Consider the following 11,573-nt stretch of genomic DNA (forward strand, 5'->3'; position numbering starts at 1 on the left):
GCACCGTCCCCCGGCCAGCTCCACCGCCGCCGCCGACACCCCGCACCCTCCCCCGCTTTTTGATGATATTTTTAAATAACAAATTTGATGATATGTTCAAATAACAAATTTGATGATCTTTTCAATTAAGAATAAAAAACAAATTTGATGATATTTTCAAAAAAAACAAATTTGATGATATTTGATGATATCTTCTGTTCTAGTCCTCATGAAAATAACAAATTTGATAAAAAAATAAATTATTAGATGCAACAAGAAATAATGAAAAAAAGTTACTAATGGCGCGTAGGAGGAGGGTGCGCCATTGCTATGAGTGTTTTTATGGCGCACCCCTAGATGGTGCGCCATTACTAACATTCCCCCTCTAGCTAGATACCCCTTCGCCCGATCCCCCCTTCCCTCCACGCGCCCACTCCACACCCGCTCCGGCTCCCCCGCGCCGCCGCCCCCACGCCCGCTCGCCCCCACCACTGCATTCCACTACAAAAAAAGACACATCCGTGACATTTTGGGTCGAACGAAATTTTTTCTGTCATACATATGACACTTCTATGACGATAATTGGCACAAAACGCGGTATCATCATAGATGTGGTGGGCTCCTACTTCTATGACAAAAAATCATGACAGAAAATGGGCTTTTCGTCCTGGGCGGGCCGGAGACGCAGCTGCATGACATTCTTTGGGTCGTCCATGACGGAAAAAATCGTGGTACAAGCGAGGGGGAGGAAAATTTCGGGGAGGTCCCGGTTACGGTGGGAGGTCGGGGGCCGAGCGATGCGCGTTTCTCTCGTACATGTACGCGCGTGTGTGCAAGGCGTTGGCACTAACTGAACCCGAGCGAGGCGTTGGGCTCTAACTGATCCCGAGTGATTGCACTGCAGGCTACGCGTTACTGAACCCGAGCGATCGAGCGATGGCTGTTAACTGAACCCAATCGAGCGATTCCTTCGCTACTGCTGCTAACTTAAGCCAATCGATGGGATGAACAGTGAGCGTTGCGGGGGGTGGATGAATAGTGAGCGGTGGCGTTGCCTCTGGGTGAACAAGACCCCGTGGTGTGGAGGGCTAGATGAACAGTAGACGCTGGAGGGGTGCCCGTGGAGGGGTGGATGAACAGTAGACGGTGGAGGGGTGCCCGCGGAGGGGTGGTTGAACAGGACCCCATGGTGTGGAGGGCTGGATGAACAGTAGACGGTGGAGGGGTGCCCGTGGAGGGGTGGTTGAATAGGACCCCGTGGTGTGGAGGGCTGGATGAACGGTAGATGGTGGAGGGGTGGTTGAACATTAGCCGGTGCAGTAGCGCGTGGTGGAGGCTGGATGAACAGGAGCCCATGGAGGCTGGATGAACAGGAGCCCGTGGAGGCTGGAGGAGGTCGACGATGGAGATGAACAATATCCCGTGGAGTCCCATTTTGCGGTACGCCACACCCCTCCCAATGAACAGGACCACTGTTTCAACCGTAGCGCTCCAACATATCCGTTTCCTACGTTTTGCGGTAAGCCACACCCCTCCCAATCAACAGGACCCCCGTTTCGACCGTAGGAGATCCGTTTCCTCTGTTTTGCGGTACATCACACCCCTCCCAATCAACAGGACCCCCGTTTTGACCGTAGGAGGTCCGCTTCCTCTGTTTTACGGCACGCCACACCCCTCCTGATGAACAGGATCCCGTTTCGAACATGGCCGGTCGAACACAAGGCTGTTTCCTCCGTTCTGCGGTACGCCAGGCCTCATTTCCATCGCCTGTTCCGTTCGAGCCCTCCCGATGAACACGACACATTCCGTTACCTCCCCATGAACACGACGCATTCCGTTGCCTTCCCATGAGCACGACGCATTCCGTTGCTTCCCCATGAACATGACAACGACGATGTTTCTCCGTTTCGACCCAGCCATGTATACGAGCCCTCGCAATAAGTATGCGCGAGTAGGCGTTCGAGACCCCTCTCGTATGTACACATATGTGGCCGTATTTTTTGTCTTGCACCCTGACTGATGTACGTACGTGTACATGCTACGTGCGCGCCTCTACTACGACACGTGCGCGCCTCTACATCGACCAGTATATATGTACATACACGTTCGCGATCAAAATGACAATGCTACGTATGCTTCGACCAGGTTGGTCCCGACTATCAGGCACTTCCTTGCGTGCGAAGATGTAGCTGGTGGGTCCCAGCAGTCAGGGGGGCGAATCGTTTTTTTTTACCCGGACGCACTTCCTTGCGTGCAAAGGTGTAGCTGGTGGGTCCAACAGTCAGGGGGGAAATGTTTTTTTCGCGAAATATGGTGGCCCATCCGGTGGGTCCCCGCTGTCAGGTGGAGGAATAATTATTTTGCACGTAATAAGGAGGCACTTCCTTGCTGCGGCCGTGGACCCAGCTGTCAGCCTCTCCGCGTACAGTCCACGGCCGATGGAAGTCATTCCTTGACCACGTTGACCACGCCGCGCCAAGAGCACCAGGGCGGTGTACGTCGGCAAGGCCTAGGAAGGGGACGACGGGGAGCTGGGGAAGACGCGGTAGTGGAAGCCCACGTGGAGAGGAGTACGAGGGTTCACTGGTTCGGCTGCGGTGTGTGGCTGCCGTCACCGTAGGGCTTGGCCAGCAGTGGGAATAGTAGGGGCGGTGAGGCCTCCGCGGCAGCACAGCAGGCCACGGGAGGCAGTAGCATGCAACACGACCGGCGCTGCTTTGGGCGGTTGGAGCAAGAAGACCATAGGTTGAAGAAGCACTACCGGTGTTGGATGGACATCGTACGGTCACTTGAGCTAGAATCGTTCATATTGACTAAAGTTGACAAAGGCCCCCGTCCCAGTCAACTTACTAGGCCCACAAGTCAGCCTCGCACCATGGTGGGTCGCAGCTAGCAGGGGGAGTATTCATTTTTTGTGCGTAATAAGGAGGCACTTCCGGTGGGTCCGAGCTGACAGCGGGGGAATGTTTTTTCCCGAAATACACTGGCCTGTTCGGTGGGTCCGAGCAGTCAGGGGGGAAACATTTTTTTTGCGAAATAAGGTGGCCCGTCCGGTGGGTCCCTGCTGTAAGGTGGAGGAATAATTATTTTGCGCGTAATAAGGAGGTACTTCCTTGTGGCCGCCTGGACCCAGCTGTCAGCCTCTCCACGTACAATACTCTTCCGATGGAAGTCGGTCGTTGACCACGTTGACCACGCCACGCCGAGAGCACCAGGGCGGTGGTCTGGACGACGGCGAGGCCTAGGAAGGGGACGACGCAGAGCCGGGGAAGACGCAGCAGTGGAAGCCCGCGCGGAGAGGAGTACAAGGGTTCACTGGTTCGGCTGCGGTGTGAGGCTGCCGTCGCCACAGAATAACAGGGGGTGTGGGTGAGTGGAGGGATGGCCTGTCCAGCAGTGGGAGTAGTATGGGGGCGGTGAGGCCTCCGCGGCAGCACAGCCGTCCACGGGAGGCAGGAGCAGGCGACACGATCGGCGCTGCTTTGGGTGGCTAGACCAAGAAGACTAGAGGTTGAAGAAGCACTACGGCCGTTGGATGGACATCGTACGGTCACTGACGCTCCAACTTAGTAGGCTCATAGGTCAGCCTCCGAAACGCGCCCCACATGTCAAGGGGAGGAATCATTTTTTGGGCGGCCAAAGCTAAGAATATCCGAGATTGAAGAAGAAGCATGACATCCGTTGGATAGACATCCAACGGCCACTACTGCTAGAACCGTGTGTTGACTATAATAAGTTGGAAAAGCCTTGCATACACGTCAACTTATTTTTTTAGGGTACGCGTCACTTACTAGGCCCACAATTGTGTGGCAGAGAACTTATAGCCCATTTGCGTTTTGTAAGAATGTACATCCCATTTTGGAATTCTAATGGAATTTACAACAACCTATTTACAGTTTGTTAAAAGTACAACCCATTTTCTAGCTAGGACAATGATTAATAATTTCAACCAACCGTTGAAGACAGAATTGAATAAAATTTCCCACATTTTGATGGGCTCTGAAATATTTTTATCCCGAACTTTTGTCACAGCCCTAGAGTCTGATTGCATTTAGTTTCATAAGCATTCATGTCATCATGTTTAAATTTAAATAAATTTGAATTGGGGATTAATAAACCCTAGCACAAATGTAATTCAAATAGGTTCAACCAAAATATTTTCAATGACCTCAAAATATCCTTTTAAAATGTTCATGATTTATGGAAAAAGGTGAAAGCCTCTACCAGAGATGATGCATATTTTTCCAGGACATTTTGTTCATTGAATTAAATCATTATGGTATTTGAGTTGGAGTTTAAAAGTTACCTTTAAATATTGGTTGCTCCAAATATTCTGAAATTTATTGTGTGGTTTGAAAATAATTCAAATATTCCTCACAAAAATTTACAGAATTAACCAAAGTGTTTTGGTTGGTATTTTATTTGCAAACATAAAGCAGAAAAATAGAAAACATAACAAACAGAAAATAGAAAAGGCAGAGCACTTACCTGGCCTTACCTGCGGCCCAGCGAGCCGGCCCAGCCCAGCTGGCCCCTGCCAGTCATCCCTAACCTCTGCCAGTAGGCAGAGGCGGGACAGCGCACACGCACGTGAGGCGCCACGCCTCCTCTTGCTTGCCGCCGAGCCCCTGGACGCGTGGGTGAACGCCCCGGCGTCGTCCCAAACTTCTCGACCCCTCTCACTCCCTCTCGAGCTCTCTCCTCTCCCCTAGTGCTCCCTCTCTCGTTTGCCCGAGCGCACCCGCCGCCGCCGCTTGCTACCACCACCCTCTTCGGCCACCCCTAGCTCCACCGCCACGTCCAGCAGCACCGCCCTGGACCAGAGCTTCTCCAAGTCGAAGACCCCGAGTGCGGGAGAAGCCCATCATCGCCATCGAGCTCATCTTCGTCCTCTGCACCGGCAGTCATCGTCTTCAATTTGCAGCAACCCGACCGCGCTCGACCTTGCCGACGACGCCATCGGACGCGCTATGAGCACCCGCGTCGTCTCCCCGTTCTCCCCTGGTCGTGCTCGCCCTCTAGGCCTTAGCCCTGCCATGACCGAAAGCTTGCTCGCCGCCATCCATGTCGCTGCCGTGGCGAGAGCCCACGCACGTCGCATCCGAGGACGCTATCGTCCTCAACACACTCCCAGGAGCCCAGAACTGCCGTCCGTTCGACCTTGCATGCACCGTAGCATCTTAGCCGTCGAGCCCGTACTCCGGCCGCTGCGACGAGCTCGTCTCCGGTGAGTATAGGCCACCCCAGCCACTGTCGCTCGCCCAGTTGGATGCGGCGCACCTTCAGCTACCCGTAGGCGCAAACCACGCGCAAAACCGAGCCCCGTAGCTGTTTTCCGGCGAGTTTCCGCAGCAGTTGAGGTCGCCGCCGGAAAATTCAGGAAATTCCAGAAAATTCCCAAAACTTCAAAAAATCATAGAAAATTATCTATAACTCCAAATGAATAGACTTATATATAAACAATGATCAGAAAAATCCAATCTATCCATCTGTACTAGTTTCATGTGTGACTAAACAACTTAACCTTGCTGTTTAGATCAAAACATGATAATGCACATTATGAATTCATAATTTGAGTTTGAATTTGAACCTTTGGTTCAAATCAACTCAAACCCTTTTCTTGCTAGCTGCATTAGCTCAATCACAGCGTATTGTCATGTCATGATCATGCATCATATTGTGCATTGCATTGATTGTGTCCTTTCTCTCTTTGCCGGTGGTTGTTCCCCCTCGGTAGATGTATGTTTCAACGAAGAGTTCGATGACACTGATGAAGAGCTATAATATCTTCAGAAGTGCCAGGCAAGCAAAAACCCCTTGTTCATTCCGATACAATCCCACTCTCTCTCTCCTGCTCTCTTTTACTGCATTAGGACAATAACGTTTCAACTGTTACATGTTGCGGTAGTTGAACCCCTTTTCCTCTGCATGACCTGTCATTGCCACAATAAATAGATGAAACCCACTAGCATGAGTAGGAGTTGTTTGAGCCCTGATGTGCCTACTCATTCATGCTTGTTTGTCATGCCTGCTACTGCTTAGAGTTGAGCAGGTCTGATTCACTGGGGATGAATTGGAATGGTGTTGAACATGTCCTACTTTGTGTGAGCTAAGTGTGTTAACACGATTTATTAAAGGTAGCGGTAAGAGGCCATGTAGGAGTACATGGTGGGTTGTCTCATTGCAGCCGTCCTCAGGAACTAAGTTATGTGTTTGTGATCCATGAATAGTTAATACCACGCATTGGAATGCTTAAGTGTGCCTCTCGACTTATTAATCAACCTGATCTCTGTCCAGGAGTTGCAACTAGTTTCTGGTGTTTGTAGGTAGTGTTAGTAGTCTATCAAGTGGCACCCGGTACAGGTGGGCTTGGGACAGACTAGGCATAGTGGCACGGTGTACCAAGTGGCACCCGGATGGTGGGCTTGGGAACCCTGCACACATCGTTTGGGGCTGTGAGCGACACCCCGACCGGATCTCCTTGCGGATGGAACCCGAATAGGCGATAAACCTGGACTAGAGACTTGTTGGTTAGTCAGGTCATGGCCGACTCCCTCGCCCGCCTTCCGCTTGAAGGTTTCCGAGGTACATGACGTGTACAGGGCGATAAGTGGCGAGAGCGTGTGTGAAGAAGTACACCCCTGCAGGGTTATCATTATCTATTCGAATAGCCGGATTCCTCAGACATGGAAACTTGGACCCCTTGCATAGTTCATAGACAAGTGAAAGTGGATACTCTAAAATGCGCAAGATAAGCGTGAGTGCTATGGATGGTGTTCTCGTAGGGGAACGGGAGCGGATCCATAGTGGTGTATTGGTATGGTGAATTTGTGGACTCGTGTGCGCCACCTCAAAAGAGTTACTTGCAGTCGTAGTTCAGGTTAGCCACTGATTCAAAGCTGGCTTGCTGCAGTTAAACTCCACCACCCCCTTTGTTGATACCGAGGCATATGTAGATAGTTCTGATGTATGTCTTGTTGGGTACATTTGTACTCACATTTGCCTATTTTATGTTTTCGCAGAGAGACGCCAGTCTCGCTAGTAGTTCCGCGTGGACTTCGACGGTTAGCTTGTTACCTCAGCTACGATCTCGTACCCTTGGGAGGGTCTTGTAGATAGTCAGGCTCCTCAGCCTTCTTCATTTTAGTTGTCTGTACTCAGACAAGTTAAGCTTCCGCATGTGCTTGTTGCTTCTATGCTCTATATGTTGGGTCATGAGACCCATGTTTGTAATACTTGGCTCCTCGGAGCCTAATGAATAAATACTTTGAGTCGTAGAGTCTTGTTGTGATGCCATGTTGTATTGCACATATTGAGCATATTGTGCGTATGATTGAAATGCTTGGTATGTTTGGGATCCATCACCTAGTTGTTTATCCTTGGTAGCCTCTCTTATGGGGAAATATAGTCTTGTGCTTCCATGAGCCATAGTAGTCCGCTACAGCCTGGTTCACCGGAGTCCTGCTAGCCCAGCACTACTACTCCGGAACACTTGACTGGCCGGCATGTGATTCACTTCGTTCCTGTGTCTGTCCCTTCAGGGAAATGTCACGCGGTGACATCTGGAGTCCTGCCTAGCGTGCTACAGCCCTGTTCACCTGAGTCCTGTTAGCCCAGTGCTACAGCACGGATTCGCACGCTGTTGACCAACATGCTCGAAGTTGATTCATGTATGCCTGTCCCCGTAAGTTGGTGCGACTTTGGGTTCACGACTATTCATGTCGGCCCGGGTTCTCTGTCATATGGATGCTAGCGACACGATCATATATGTGAGCCAAAAGGCGCAAACGGTCATGGGCCATGGTAAGGCGACACCCGTGGGAATACCGTGCGTGAGGCCGCAAAGTGATATGAGGTGTTACAGGCTAGATCAGTGTGACTTAGAATCAGGGTCCTGACAGCTTTGGTGTCAGAGCCTGACTGCCTGTAGGTTTACCAAGCCAAACTGGTCGAAGTCGAGTGTAGAAATGCTTTAGTTGTATAAGGGAATTGATTGTGGAAGGGAACGTAAGGCTCTTTTACTCCTTATCCTCATGACCGTTTGATCTAAGTCATCTTATCTTTTCTTCGGGGTTAAGAACTAGGCTTCTCTTCTATCTCTCAGGATGACGTGTTACTAAAACCGTAGTTGCCTAGGATTGTTGAGTTCAAGCCTCAGTTCAGTTCCTACTACTTCCATATGTTCATAGCTGGCCTCAGAACCTTGATATTGTGATATTGAGTGGTTATGCCACCATTTTGCAGGATGTCTCAAATCTTTTTAAGCATTTATAGCCGTTATGCTGTCCGAGTCATCCAGGTTCCTAAACAATCTGATGCATTTGCAAATCCCTTTTTCCTGTGTTCGATGTCTTTTGGGCCAGTCTAACCTTACTATCCGATGCGTTGAGGTAATTATTGCCTCAACATATATGTTGGAGTTATTATTATGATCCTAGGTGTCTCAGAAGATTACCTAGTAATCTAGCTATGTTTTGGGTTCCTCGTGTGATGATTCCGGCCATCATTCTTGAAAGCATCCTGTGATGCCATTTAGTAGTAGGTATTCTACTCCTGTGTTCTTGACCCAAGAATCACTCTGTTCACTTCGTGTTGATATTGTTGCTAGTTCCTTTAGGATATTAGTAACCTTTGCGATAGTCCTCGAGGTCCATGGTATTTCCTTCTTCCAAATACCATGAACCATTAAGGCAGAAGTTCTTTGAACCAAAAGATCACCATTAGAGTACTCCTGAGGAGTTCTCCATTCATAATTGTGATTCTGCCAGCTCTACCTTTCTACATGGGTTATCCGGAAGAAATATGTTGAACTTGTTCGACATACTAATCTATGCATCCACAACTCAGAAAGTTATATGTTCCTTTGAGTTGTCCCCTTTCAGTTATATTCTGACCTTTCATCTATCAATTGATAGTCAAGAGTATGTGAGCATTCATTCATCGATGCCTATTATTCTTGTGGTCCGTTGAGCCATTCTATTTCAGAATGACTAGGAGAAACAAACTCCAGTACCTCATCCATATCCAGGATTGGGTCAAAGTAGTTGTATTTCGCAGATCAAAATGCCAATCCAGCTTTTGCTCTGTTCTACCTTGGAGTGTTACAATCTTGATGTCAGAAATGTCATGAGAACGCCTCCTATGAACTCTTGATGCGGTGATACTTCTCTCCATCATTATTCATTTCTCGGTCCCGTGTTGTTGTAACCGGAATGCCGACAAGTGAATCGTGATGTGTTAAATCAATACTCCAAGCAACTTGTTGCTTGGTAGTAAATGGACAATATTCTCATTCTTAGCGTGTTTGTTATTGAACTACCATTCTAAGATTGTGCTACCTAGACCATTTTCCTGGTGTACCCTTCGATCTTGAGCTAGGATTGAATCCCTTGCTTATTTGACCATATCATCTTGCCCTGAAAAGCAAGATTGTTCTCGAGCTTAGTAACATATCGGTGGTTCGTGATTTTCCGAATATCTTCTCAGAAGTGTTACTAGGTTGTCACCTGACCGCTATGTTGAGTTCGTGATCAAGTTGGTTCCTTGTAGCCACGCCTTTTCTCCAACAACCTGTGTTAGATACCCCTGAGCTAGTTGGTTAAGCTAAACAACAACTTGGAGAGTTGGAAGATAAGAGCTTGTCTGACCTAGTTCATGTTAAGGGATATCTTTGTGTGTGTGTGTGTCGAAGAAGGATGATATCTTCATCAATTGGTCCTCGTGATCAGTTGTTGGATCTATTGTATTGTCCAAACTTTTATTTGAGTGTGGGCTATCCTCAACTCAAATCAGAACCAACGATGTTCGTAATGTTTTCTTACTCGTGTTTGATCCATCGGGCATACACCATTACATCCTTTGGTCTGACCAATGCTATCACCGTGTTCACCTAATTACGGGATTCCATCTATGTGGCAATCTGGATGAATTGTTGTTGAGCCCATCGACAACATCCTTATCTTCTCCATGATTATGTTGAACATCCAGCTAGTGTTGGAAATTTGTGAGCAATGCTTTCGTGATCCGTTCATGAAGCATATGTCCGGATGAAAGAAGTGACTTTCTCTGAGTTCACGTGCATTAGGTGTAAGTTGCCACCATGAGTTTGAGAAAGGATTGTTTTGTTTCCATTGGAATCATCCCAAATCAGTCATGCATATGTGCAAAGTATTCTATGGTTTGGTAGATTAATTACCTCCACTCCATATTTGTTCCTAGCACACCAAGCCACTGATTGATTTGTTCAAGGAGAAGAAGTTCCTTTTTAAGAGCTAAATCGAGCTTAATCAAGGACTTCATTATCCGCAATGATGGTTCCCCACCTGAACTCGGTAGTGTTTCATTGTAAGACCACTACGTGGTCATGCTTGTCTGGGACAGCGTGTTCACATGTTTGTAGCAGAACCACCTCATGTTTTGGAGCTTACCACCGTAGTCCATTTCCCGAGAATCCTGCAATGTCATATTGTCGATTTGTGTTGCAAAATTTCATTTTCTTCTAGACTCGATGGGTCTGGAATATCCTGTTACCAACCAGATCTGAATCCCAGGCAGATATGATGGTTGGAATTTTTCCAAGATCTATGATGTAGGTCCCCGACAAGGTTGATGTTCTGGCCGACGCACCTAGCCAGAAGATCTATCATTGTAGTATCTTGATTGAGCTATTTGACCATCTTCTCCATGAGGATTTAGTGTGACCTATTCTTGAAGTTGTTCCTTAGGGATCCTTGTGCTCTCAGTTTCTTCGATGATTCTATAACCATTGGAACGTTGGAAACACTCTCGATTGTTGAGTTCTTCCCCAGTTACCAGAATCATTCCCAACATTTGCATTTTGTTCCCAGCTTGCACCTCAGTAGTTGTTGTTTAGGATCGTCTTCAAAAGTGGACTTACCATGGGTCCCATCCATTTTCGATGATAAGCTAAAAATTATCCATTGCGTTGTCTTCAACAAGGTAGTCCACATCATCCATCCTAGTCAGAGTATGCCATTCTTTCGAACCCCTTCCAACGATCGATTGTGATTACCTCAGGCTGGCATAAAGAGTTTCAATCATCTTTGTATCAAAAGTAATTCTTTTTGCCACATAAGGGAAATCCTCTATGAGTCACCTTTCCCAAAGGTGTCCCGTTATGGAATCATGGCAATTACCTCCCCGCTACTTTGAAACCATGCACCATCCTACTCAGGGGTGGAATTTTTGCCTACCAATTTGAATCTTCGGCTTCTATTCCTCTCGACCCCTCATTATGTGTATTTGTGTCTCACTCCATGAGTTGATCTTAAGATGCTCGGTCCTTAAGAAATCAATTCCTATAGAGTTATCTTGCTCTTTTGTCCTCGGGTTGGGTGAAGATCTCGCAAGCAAAGACGTCAAGATCAATTGGAGCAGGAGTCGACAACTTTAAGAACGGAAATTACATCATGAAGACTGTGATAGTTTTGTGACCCCTCTGTCTTCTTACTTTATGTCTTGAATCTCGGGACGAGATTCCTGTCTAGTTGGGGTGAGTTGTCACAGCCCTAGAGTTTGATTGCATTTAGTTTCATAAGCATTCATGTCATCATGTTTAAATTTAAATAAATTTG

This window comes from Triticum dicoccoides, chromosome 3A, assembly GCF_002162155.2.
Source record: "Triticum dicoccoides isolate Atlit2015 ecotype Zavitan chromosome 3A, WEW_v2.0, whole genome shotgun sequence".
In the NCBI taxonomy this organism is placed as follows: domain Eukaryota; kingdom Viridiplantae; phylum Streptophyta; class Magnoliopsida; order Poales; family Poaceae; genus Triticum; species Triticum dicoccoides.